The 13159-nt window shown below is 40.9% G+C and overlaps 1 protein-coding gene across 1 annotated transcript in view; it reads left to right on the top strand.

The window, feature by feature from the left end:
* The window catches only part of agbl4 (AGBL carboxypeptidase 4), a 279201-nt gene that overhangs the window by 24357 nt on the left and 241685 nt on the right, over positions 1 to 13159 (top strand). The window lies entirely within an intron of this gene.

Genomic DNA, 13159 nt, shown 5'->3' on the forward strand with positions numbered 1-13159 from the left:
TATATTTTTTTTACGGAAGAGACGAGAGCAGTAACTGAGTATATTGGAGGAGGAAGAGGAGGAGTTGATCTTGTAAGTGATACTTTTTCCCTCCCATCCCTAAATAGCACACGTTGGCAGCAGTTATGGGAAGGCAGTTGCTGGTTGCAGTGTGTAATATCAATGTCAGCCTGTATATTAGATGTTCCTATGCGAGTTTGCTGCTTCATCAGCTCTGGACAGTCTTCTGGTTCAGACAGCCTGTCTTGGCTACGTCATGGTGGATTTACGCAAACCTCACCCCTGCTACTCCTGCTTTTGTGGAGAGACGCTCCAATCTTCAATGTCTATGCCTTTCTCCTCCTCTGTCCCGTTGGTGCTCCTTGTACCCCTTTACCATCGGGTCTGTGTCGCAATGTCCTTCAGCGGTGACATAGGGAGAGGACAGGCAGGTCTCTAGCGAGCAACGCTGGATGAACATTGGCTAATCATTGCTGGCATGGCGCGGCCACGAGCATGCGTTCCAGACAGGTGGTTTGTGATGGTTATTTGTGGCACCTAATTTGGTCTACCCATGGGACGGCTTGCTGGATGCGCAGCTCTAGAATTAGACTCATCCATATGCATTGTTATCAGGTCTTCCCTTGCTGCGAAAAAATGCACGACAAGGGCTCACACACAAGATACATGTTCCAAAACTCTCCAACACACACAAACTAGCTTTCATGCTTGTCAACAGTTCTGCTTGTCTTCTTATCCGGTCTGTCAAAACAAATAAAACGCCACACACAGGCTTTCATCATGTCATTTTTACCCATTTTCATTGCCTTTTCCTTTCTATTCTGCCTCTGCAGTATATGGTACAAGGCAGATAGGCATATATCATGTGTTTGTGGTTTTCCTCCTCTTTGGATGTTCATTTTTTTAAGCTCCCCCTCTCAAAAGAAGAGACAGTGGCTTCTGTGTGACTCCGCCAGAGGGATTAGTTTACTTCTTACATGCCACATAGACCCATAAAGTTTAGGGAACCTACTTTTAAACCCCTGAAGGAAGTTGCAGAAAGATATGTGTGGCTTCTGAAAGACATACGAGACATCAGACCGTTGTGCCAGAGAGCAGAGGGTATCGTAATTGACCCTGTTCTGTTAAGGCAAACTAAGGAATCCTCCCTCATTGTCACAGCTGATGCTCCCCAGATCACCTCATAATGACATGGACAAAAGGATATGACAACAGCACAGAATTCATTTTAAAATTGTCTAGCTGATAGCAAAATTAGTTTTCCCTAGGTTATCACTGCTGACACAAGGTTCCTTAGCTGAATTTATGCCCTTATTTTTAGCCTGATTTGCTTTAAAAAGGAGCCACAGACCTTAAGGGCATTTTTTAAAAGACACTTTTATTTGGATGTCTTTAATCTAATAGCAGGCACTCATACAATGCTTTTATCTCATATTCCATGCACTTACATTTTTTAATTTTTCCATTTTCCCTTGATTTGGTACTCTCTGTCAGCATATGTCATATGGTCATAATAACATCTTACAGCAAAATTATCAGTACCTAATTAAGATAGCGTTTGATTTTTGTCTATATTTGGCTGACATGGGAACATGTGTTGTTAAGTTGGTGAATCTGCTCATAAGGACAGTGATCAGTGGTCCATCCATTCATATCCCAGCAGTATGGCAGAGTGAGATGCTGACAAAGTGGTCTGAATGAAAAAGCTGAGTACAAAGATCAGTATGCAGCTTTGTATTTGTTTTTTTGCATGTTACCACTTTACTTATGGAAACAGTGCATCAGAAATCTCTATCACGTCAATCGTTTTTTTTTGCTTATTTTATGGTAAGTAAAGTTTTTCCAAAATAGTGCACAAATATACACAACCCTAAAAACTGCAGCCTGTTTGACAATATAAATCCATTTCATGATAGGCAATAACTCTCCTTACTTCATCTGCGGTGCTCAGTGTGCTATCACCACCAAGTGCAAGTAAATAAAAAGCAAATACAATTTAGCAAAAATCTCCTGTGTAAAAACAGTGTCCTTTTTCCTGGCCAACTATGTTACATTAGTACTCATTGGTCAAACCATGCTGGATCTGCACCTTTGTTTTGATCTAAACTGCAGCACTGTGTCTTTATCTTGCACATTATTTACACTATCAAGGAAAAAGTATTTGGCTAGTCAACTGCCAAAGTTCCTGCTTCTGTAGGTGTCTCCTGGAACACTTGTTCCCATTAACACTCACAAACACAGAGTAAGAGATGCACACACGCATACACACACAAATGCACAAGGTGAAAACAATATTGCCCACACTCTCATGGAAATGAAGCCAGGCAGGTGAAAGTAAGTAAGTAGTGAAAAGGTGAAAAAAGAGAATGGTAATTGCTGAGGTTTCAGGAGGAGGCATGGTGGCTTAGCAAGGGCCTTGTGGAGCTGAGGCGCATCTGCATGAAATGATGAGCCTGGTGTCAGGACATGGATCATCCTTTTACACAGAGTAATGAATACAGATTGCACACCGGATAGAGAGGCTCTGCAATCTGCTGCACCACAAATGAAACAACTGCCGTTCTAATCAAATAGTCTTTTCATGCCAGCCAAGCCCTCAACTTGGGCTAAATTCAATTCCAGATTCACAGATTTGTGGGTTGGGGGTTGGAGAGAAGCAGGAGGCAAGGGGGAGTTATAAATGTTGTAATTAGAGTATTGTTTAATGTGTGTGTGTGTGTGTTGACATGTGTGTGTATGTTGTGGGGGGGGGGGGGGGCAGGGTGGCATCATGTTGTCGTTAACCACTTGGTTATTTTAGATAGCAGTTGGAGGAATGGTTCCAATCACAGCAAAGACACCCACACCCACACACACACACACACACAAATGCACACATTTAGCTAATTATGCCAACTAGTGGCTTGGGAGAACACATTCTCTGTATTCTGTATTTAGGGAACAGCGAGGAGCTTTGAAGGAGAGCCGCAGTGCCTCATTGATGCTGCTTTTGTTTTTTGTTTGTGTGGTTTAATAATTTAATCAAGCCAAACGTCCTCCTTCTCTCTGTAAATGTCTGTTGGTGGAGGCTAATTACTCTGCAGATTGTTCTCCTGGTGCTAGAGATGAGAGTTTAGATCTGGATTGGGGGAGGGGTGCTGATGGCTGTAATTTAACAGTGTGCTGATGGGCTAAGCTGTCTGTCGACTGCTGTTTTATTGTTTTGGGAGGCTGCTGACGAGCTACGATTCTAATATTCACCATCTGATGAGAGAGCCTGCGATTTTGTAGTGCATTGTCTCTGTTTTCTATCCATCTATCCATCTATTCATGCATCCATCCATAATATGCCATCAAGTGAGAGGGAGAAACACCCATTATACAAATTGCTAGAATTGCTTAAAAATCTTCACAGAATTAGTTATGCTCTATTTTTGTCATAGCTTATGATTGATACACTTACTCAATAAATAGGGAACTCATGCTTCCCCCAGTTGCTGGCAGGCTGTGTTTGTGGCATCACAAGCATCTCAGTGCCTACCATTTAGGCTTGAGGCTTCAACAGCCATTCTAATGTACTTTGTGAGTGGCGAACCACATCAATGGAAAGATCAGAGCTTCAGCTTTCATTTAGTGCTCGCAGTGCGCTGCTATATCATTCCTTTCTGTTGCGAGTAAAATTTTAATAAAACAAGATATACACTTGGGATCCCACGGAAAGTAGTGAGAGTTAACCACATATTCAACTTTGTCTAAGATCTGTGTTCCACTTACTTCTGTAAATCTGAAATCTTACAGCTTGATTCAGTCAGGCTGCGTGTTCAGCCGGCACTAACACCAACTGACCACCGTGTTTTAGTCGTGAAGACTTCATCCCCCATCTAGAGCTAGGCCAAGACATGTAACTGATTAGGCTTCAATGCTGCTGGCTCTAATTAGTGTTCATATAATCAAATCAACAAGCAGACTAGATTATTTACAACCTTAATGTATAATGAAACACACACTGCAGAGGATGAATAGATCCCTGTGATAAATTAATTGTGCTTTGGAAGTGATACTGAGATAGTTTGAGCTGGGGTTGTCCTCGTGTTAGGGTAAGATGATTGTCCCCTAGTTTCTACAGTAAGGGAAGTGGTTCAAATTAGATAAAAAGGCAATGGTAAGGGCAGAACCAACTAGAGACACAAATAGGAAATCATCTGTAGACCCGACCATTTTGGTTTGACCTTCATGTACTATCAGGGCCATACCTTTGCAGACATCACTCGAGCTTATAGCGTGCTAATTAATACAAGGTAACCACATTCACCAGTTTGGAGTAAGAGGCCTCTTCTCCATCTCAGCCTGCAGGAACATCTCCCAGGTCACCCTGACGTTTTTAGATTAAAGCACCCTGCTGCCACATGGAGATACTGTGGGACCATGAGGGGCAGTGTTATGACATTTTTACCTCAGGAACTGCACCGTATAATCTCATTTACTGAGTTCCTCTTTTAGCTGTTGGAGTAATGAAGCTGTTAAGTTAGTATAGTTATTTATCTGTTCTATTTTAGAACACATCTGACTGAGATACAACTGTATGTATAACCTTTCTATTACAGACTATTAACCTTTGGACTATTCTGCTCTGCCAGTTTATTGTGGTTTGTCATTTAAATGAAGCACATTTACATGTTTTTGCTGTACTGAGACTGACATTACAATGCTATGACTCCAGGGACAAATTGTTCTGCAGTTATGAAAATGTTTGTTAAAAATTAGTTTGGCAATTTATTATTGAACTGAAATGATATGACCATAACTTATTCCTGCAGATGGTTTTGTAAAATAGTGTATCTCACTGCTACTACTGGTATTATGGTTATTGTTTTTGAAGGGTGAGACTGGAAGCAGGGAAGCAGGCAGTGGTAAAGTGTTGGATGTTGCGGCTCGTTTCAGTGCTGATTTGATGTTGTGTTTTTTTTTTGGGAGGGAGACACTATCAGACTGTGCTCACACACCATGTGGTTGGGTCAAGTCAGTTGGGCTAATTTACTCTATGTGCTGTCACTGACACTGTGTGGGGGACTAGCTAGTGGTGGCATGCCGGCCCAAAGAGCACGCTGTTAGGAGACACATTTATAGCCACTCTAGTGGCAAGTGTGTACATGCTCAGGCGCTAATGCACTCACATAGTATGATATAATGTGTTGGCCTCGGTGCGGGAGTACAGTATCTGAGTATGTGCATGCATGTGTGTGTGTTGCGGGCTCTATCTCCTTGCTGCACCTGCAGTAGGTGGTGTCAGAATTATGAACCATCATAAATCAGGACTGTTGCCTCAAATGTGTGTGTTCTGTCCATCTTTAGTGCCAGGGGATATTTATTCAGAAACTGAATGTCAATAAAACAAAACAGCAATTATTCAGACTGGTTACCTCAAGTGCCTGTGTTTTTGTGTGTGTTTGTGTGTGTGTGTGTGTGTGTGTGTGTGTGTGTGTGTGTGTGTGTGTGTCACAGCGCCTGGGGGATCTAACTTCCTGTTCTGTGACGCATTGGTCACATCTGCTATGAATGTTTCATGTCTCACTGCTGGTTAACCTACCATGGGTGGGATCATCTCACACACTCACACACACACACTCACGCACACACACAAAGACACACACAGACACAAACACCTAAACCGGTTCTGTAATAAAATAATAGCACACAAAGAGTAAGCCAAAAATAATTCATCTATTAGAAGTATTATCTTCTATGCAGGGCTCTCCGGGGTTCAGCATCTTGTCCAGACGGGAAGACTGGGATCGAACTGCCGACCTCCTGGTTGGAGGAGGACTGCTCTACCCCTCAGCCACAGATGAGAAAAAAGCTTGTAAAAAAACAGTAATGCAATGCTTGAGGGATAAATAGTTAGCCAAACAATTGGAATCGTTTTTAAAAAATAATTTACAATAAATGGAAAAATGAATAGAAATATGCTAAATGAACAGATGAACCATCCTCAATCAGCAGGTTAATATATTTCCCCAAGTAATATCATTGAAACTTACCTGACTAGTCCTGCACACTACAGCATGCCTCAATAGCCCTGAATTATCTGTGCTGTGATGGAGAAATGCACAGTGGAGGGTTGAAAATTCAACCGCCCCTTTGCAACCCTATTTTTGACATCAAACTACACTGCCACACCTGATTTGTATTGACACTCCTCTCTAAAGTACTCCCTGCACTTTGCAGTAAAAGCAATTTCATGGCAAGCCAAAATATTACCAAATGGAGCAGGTGGAACGTAATCGACTTTTGCCCCACAAAGGATAAGGGATCATTTTGCTGTTGCAAGCTTGATCTAAACTGGCATGAAAGCAGGGGATACAGTATATCTAGGAATTTATACTGTAAATGTCCAGCCTCATTCAAAGAAGTCTCTCGCTTTCTGAGTTGCCGTGACACTTAAAGTAAAAATATACATTATAGGGACTCTCTCCACAACACGTTTCCGATAGGTGATCGAAGTGTCATAGAGACACCTTACTGCTTTGTTCAGCCTGCATGTGTGATATTTCCACCATGGCAGCAGCTCTGCGAGTGTTTGAGAGTAAACAGATGTTGTTTGTCTAGATATCTGATGTTGAGATTTAGCATCTCCAGGGACGCAACGGACCTGTGCTTTCCTGTAAGCTCACAAAGGAATCAGAGATGGAAATAACTCAAACAGATGAACACAGTTTTACAACAAAAGTGAGAGTAAAAGGTTTTTCTTTTACACTGCATGGCTCCTGGACAATATGGTCTCATGGTTAAGTTGCACAAATGAAATGTGTGTGGTTAAAAGGATGGTCTTTCCCTTTGAGTTTAATGAAGATGCAAATTTAACACAGTATCTCTTAATTTTCCGATGATGCTTTCTTATTTACCTTTTTTAAATTAACTCTATCTAGCTGACTTGTTTAATTAAATCATTCAATGCATTTTCTTCTCTTTCCTGAATATTTCTTCTTCAACACATAGTTCATTTAATGACATAATTGTTAAATAGGCTCCAGCGATAGTGGACTATAAGGAATAACCAACATGTTGTTTGAGGATACACTCACCCGTAGCACAAGAGCTCGATGCGTAAAGGCAGTTTTACAGTTTGTTTTAGATTCATCGTTCTGATACAGTGTGGACGCCGGTATTAATGAGAGCCGGAGAGATCCACAAACACCAAGAAACAGAGTGTTCCCCACTCTAATTGTCCTATAAGCGTTCGCCAACATTGAACGCTGACAGCCTATGTGTGCTGTCAAAGCCCCGAATCCCAGAGGAAAAACTTGTCTCTGCGGCTACAGGATCTGGCAAGCGTACATCAGTACACTCACATGAAAAGCCTGAAATGTTGAGGACCAAAGGAATTAGGGAGAAAATGAAAAAGGGGAAGACATAGATAAAAAAGACAGAGAGGAGTGGAAGTTTGGTGTATAATGAGCAGTTGGAATGTCAGGGTTGCTGAATTAATCAGACTGTGAGAGCTCATTCAGAGTAGGCAGAATGCTTTTCATGTGACAAATCTGTAATTAAGAATGATTTTATAACTCCCCCCACCACCACCACACTACTTACAGATACACACACACACACACACACACACAATTACACACAGCCCTTGGTAGACTAAAGGTGGGTGGGAGGAACAAAGCAGTTTTGCGTTCTCTGCATATGTCTGTGAGTGTGAGTGCGTGTGTGTGTGTGTGTGTTTTGAAAGAGAGAGTGTACTGCTATGACAGTGTGATGAGTTGGAGGCTTTAACTACAGTCCTATTAACACCAGCCCCCATCTCTCACTGATACTGAGTGATAGAATGGGATGTTTTTATTTTGGCGTGTTGCCGTTTTGTGTTTTAGATTTGACACCATACTTTCTCAGCCAGAATGAAAAAAAAAATTCAGCCCACACACAAGATATTTATTTTGACACTCCATTTTGCAAACAGACGTCAGAGATGGCCAAGCGCTACCTTCAGAAAGCTTGCACACAAATTTAGTTTTACACACTGAGGTCTGGTGAGGTTCAGATGGGATTTATCTGGATTTGAAGAGTTGTTGAACCAAAATAACTTTGTAGGCAACTGGATCTTTTTTGAGGCTCACTGTTTTTTTTGTTGTCAAATTTCCACTTCAAGGTTTAACATTATTAAACAACAGTGTTTACATTTGAACAGTCAAAATTAAAACATACAAGTGCGGTGTTTGTTCTGAACCTGCCTGTTTGGAATGAGCTGTTTGCTTGGCAGCTTTCTTTTCAAACTGTAGAAGTGACCTGCAGTAATAAAGCCGTGGCAGGTAGAGACGGGCGGAAAGACTCCGCTGCTGTACGTAGAAGTGTTCAGCTGGTTATTCAAAGTTCTGTGAATCTCAACTCAATAAACAGAACCCTGAAATGAACTGCAGTTGTAGTTTTTGTGTTGATAAAACCTTACCATTATTGACGAGCCAAGTTCAGAGAGAGATTTCTGAAATTAGTGTATAGTTTTTCCATTAAATCTTTTCAGAAATGAACACCTGCAACTCCTCTGTTGTTGAAAAGCTTTATCAAAACACAGGGTCAGACTGTAAATTACTCTAAATGTATAAAAACAAACAATATTGTTTCCACTAAGTACAGTGACGTGCTAGAATAAAAATTCCCCTGTTCTCAAATTGTACTTGTTTTTTTATATATAGAAACTGATACAATGGAACATTTAAATATACACAAAATAGATACATCTAAGAAGTTTTTTATGATTTCCACCAAATATAACAATCCTTACCAGTCTTTATACACATAGAGCTACGTAGCTAAAGGGCTCTTCATTATTTCAAATAATTTCTGATTGTTGATTGTTCTGAAGGGAGAACAAGACAATTGTCTTTTTCTGTAGAAGCAGGGGGCAAAGTGAAGTAACTTCTCATTTTATCAAACACTTGAGGCTGAAGAAAAACCTTCCTTCTTATTTTAGCAGCATTATAATGATCAATATTCAAAAAGTATTTGCTAAAAAATGTGGTTTAATATGCTGAAGTGTTTGCAGTGCTTTGCTGTTTATTGTTGCAGGTTTATAGGTATTAACCACGGAGTTAACCTTCTAACCTGCTTGCTAGAAAATTGCATTTACAGCAATATTTAATAAAATAGTAATTTATGCATTCAAATTATGTTTTGCACGTCCCATTTCCCATATCTGATGTTGACAAATAGTCATACTCTGTGTGTGTGTGTGTGTGTGTGTGTGTGGGTGAGTTGCCAGTGCAGTCGAGCCCCGGCTGTCCGTCATCAACCCAACTGCATTAACCTCGGCCTCTGTGCCTGCAGGGCCCACCACTTCCATTTCTCTGCAACAAATACAGGTCCTGGCCTGAGGCAACCCGGCAGCCAGCATAGTTAATGACTTATTTACTGTTTAATGGCTGTATACTGCTCCACAACAACAATTAATGGGAAAAGCCACATTCACAAGCAGTGGGGGAGCCAGGTGGTGGAGGCTTTTTTCTCCTTCTAACTTTATCTGAGCTCTGCCTTCTGCACCACACTGATAAACTCCTGCACACCTTACATGGAGACAGACAGGCTGACAGCCGAGAGGACAGCTACCTTCACAGGCTCTGGAGTAGAGAAAAAAAGAAACACCTTGGATTGACCTCATTTTGAACTAAATCTATTATTTTTAATTGTATTCTAGTCTTGCTTGAAATAAAACATCTAGTCATGGTGTCCTTGTTAGGCTTTTGATCTTGCTCACTGTGTACTCTTTTTTTTTTTCGGTCCAGTAAAAAAACATGAAACTCTTCTAAAAAATGCATCTCTATCTCCAAAGCGCCATCCTATCCCCGTACTTTTCACCTGGTTTGATTCTTCTCCGCCTTCCCCCTCTTTCCCACAATCCGCTGCCTTTTCTGTCGTCCTCTGTTGTTCTCCCCAGCTCTCTTTAGCCTTGTGAATACCATCGCTCAAGCAGTGAGCTGTTGCAGGCACTTTGTTGCTGACCATGGTGCTGAAAGCCTGCTGCCTTCCAATTGCCAGAGTGTTCATTTCATGGTTCATATACCCCGTTCTCCATTTGTCAGAGTGCCGTTAGCTCCAACGTTTATTTCTTTAACCCCTTCCCTTACAAATAATAACAAATCAAACACACATTTGTTTCACTTCACACTCACAGTTGTCCTGCAACTGGCAGGCTTTCAATTAAGAAGGCGTCATGTGTTACGTGTTGATTTCAGTGCGGGACATTTTGTATAAAAGATTTCAGAGATCTGACTATTTGCCATTTTGCTGTGCACTTTCAACTCTGCACGTTCTTGTTTGCGACGCATGAGCTATTAAAAAAGCCACTGTGATACAAGGCAATGTGCTGTATTCAAGCCCCCCCATTCTTGTTCAGTCACTTCTCATATTAAATCACCCCAGTCACCACAACTTATGTAAGCTCGTGTGCAGCCTCCATCTGGCCACATTCGATTTCCAGTTTCCACGAGAACCACCGCATGTATGGCTGGTTTAAAAGAAAGAGATAAATGTTAATGATGTTGTTGTTGTTACTTAATCATGGTGTTTTGCTCGTTTAAAATGGAAAGTAGCTTGACACTTGTGTGGCAGCAAGAGAAATACAGGCGAGGGCATTTTGAAGTGACATTCTAATTTTTGACTAATTTGTTTATGCATACACACAGATTTTCAATCTATATTTAAAGCTGTGTTTTTTTCCTACTTTAATTTACAGTTAATACATGAGGGTACATAATAAAGCATTAAGTAAAAACCATCAAATGAACATAAGCAGCATCACAGACATTATCGCATGGCCATTATTTCTACATTATATATGGCTCTGCTTGCATCAAAGGTCGGAGGCCAGAGAAGCAAGGCCATACATTAATTAGAAATATCCAAAAAATAAATATTAATATTCTTAAATCTGTATTTACATCTCCACAGCTAGTTAATTCCCTTTCATTCTATATTCCATTCCCTTCAATGTCCTTCATTTAGAGGGCCGCCTGTTTTGGTTCCAAATTGTCCTTCATGCCAAGCTGGATTTGCGATCGTCGCTATGCCAGACGCTAAGTAAATGTGTTTTTCAATCTGTCTGCTCCCCAACTATCCCACTCTCGTCTTTCTCCCTCTGCCTCTGGACTCCCTCCAGTCCCCAGTGTTTTTAGGACAATCTCTGTGTCTTCTCATCTCTTGCCCGCCCGCATGCCTTCCTACCTGGCTGCCCATTTCCCCTGCCATCATTCCTCCCAGGTCTCGATAAATAACCTTGCACCTCTCTGGCCCTCAGCTCAACGGGCTGTTGCTGGAGCACATTTGTTAAAATATCACCCGCTACAGAGGGGAAATTGATACTGCTGCAATGTGCTTTGGGCAATAGAGTTTTGTGTTGACTTGAAATGCCACAACACCGACAGTTGTAGGAAAGTTCAGGTGTGTACCAGCAAAAAAGAAAAGAAAACACTGCTCATTTTTTCCAGCAAATGTTTTCAGAAAAGAAAACCTGTTGTTGAAAAGCTGTAACACAACTCAAGGTCAGGCAGTTAATTACTCTGCTGGAGTAAAAGCAAACGGAAAGATTGTTTTTTAAATTTCCATTAAATACAGTGACATGCTCAATTCAGAAATTCCCCTGTACACAAATTATACTTTTTTTTCGTATATAAAGAAACAGATACGATGGAACATTTAAATAGACACGAAGAAGTCCACTTCCACTTAAACTAGCTCGTTGGGCTCTGAAAAAAGGGACTTCATTAATATGTGAAAAACTCTTTGGTTTTACTCCGTTGCCCCAAAAACAGGCGATGATGAGATGAGACATCCCCAGATGACCAGGTAAGAGGAAGAAGCAAAAGTTACTCTGTGAAGTCTGCCATTATCCAGATGGTGCCATTAGCGATTAAGCCAGAAAATTTCTCCCCTCTTATAATTGACTCCATAGGCTATTAGGCAGGTTGGCACTAGGCGAGGTCCACTGGTGCACACTCCAGATGTTCTGTTTGTGTGTGAATATGTGTGTGTGTGTTTGCATGCATGTGTTTGTGTGTGTGTGTGATTGTGTGTGTGTGTGTGTGTGTGTCTGTGTGTTTCTGTTTTTGTGGGTGTTTGTGGTTTGTCCAAGGCTGCCTACAGATGGACACAGGGCTGGGTGGGTCCTGGGAATAAGTCACATTCAATTATATCAATGTCTCTATCAGTCTGTCTGTTCACTGTCTCTCTTTTTCTCTATCTCTCTATCTCCCTGTCTTTCTTTCTCTGGCCTTGGGGGAAGAAAGATTAAAGTGTTCTGTTTTCTGTGCAAGATCTTTGTCTCTGCTTTTTGGGTTTATCTTCAGATTAAATTATCTCACATTTGTTGTCTGTCTTTTGGTGTGTGTAAGCAGAGTGATGCTTGGCAGACATTAATAAAAGTGCTTGTTATCATTAAACTCCAAGTAAAGAGATGCAAGTAGTAGTTTTAATAGTAGTGGAACTAGCACTATGCTATTAGTAAGTCGTAAGTTTATTTTTCCTTGTGTTATCTCTGTGTCATTTTACATCAAATGTGACATTAATTTCAAGGCAGATTTGAATCTTTTATGAGTATGTTCATTTGCTATATTTGATGTTGTAGTTGAACATATCAGCGTCTTTAACAGCTCCTGCATGAAGAAGCCTTATCACTGTCACGACTCCAACGTCTTCACAGGGAGAGGCTGATTTTCAGATCTAACGCTGTAGCAGGCATGAAATGGCTTTTTTAAGTGTTTGTATTACATTACTGAATTGACTTTCAGTAATCCTTTTATAGCTAAAAAAAAAGAAGCTAAAAATCCATTAATTATTCATCTCCCCATGGCTGGTGGTAAAGAGGAGAGGCGCTCTAGGGTTTCCATCAGCTATTAGTAAACAAATCAATGCTGCAGGCTGAGCTCCTTGTCAGTTGAGAGCCATCTGCCCTTTGCCATGACTTTCAAGTGAAAGCCAGAAATGGACACATGACACATGATACTGCCGCTTGACAAAAAGCATGTAGAAAGGAAAATTAAAGTTGTTTTTCACAGGTGTCAATTAAGTTATGAGATTTAATAACTTACACAGGAGTCACAATGCACTAAGTGATCCCTCTGTGAGAACGACACTTAATTTATTCATGACACCAATTTAATTTGTGAGCAGAGTCGTTACATTAGTACCCCAA

Source organism: Platichthys flesus, chromosome 9, assembly GCF_949316205.1.
Source record: "Platichthys flesus chromosome 9, fPlaFle2.1, whole genome shotgun sequence".
Classification (NCBI taxonomy): domain Eukaryota; kingdom Metazoa; phylum Chordata; class Actinopteri; order Pleuronectiformes; family Pleuronectidae; genus Platichthys; species Platichthys flesus.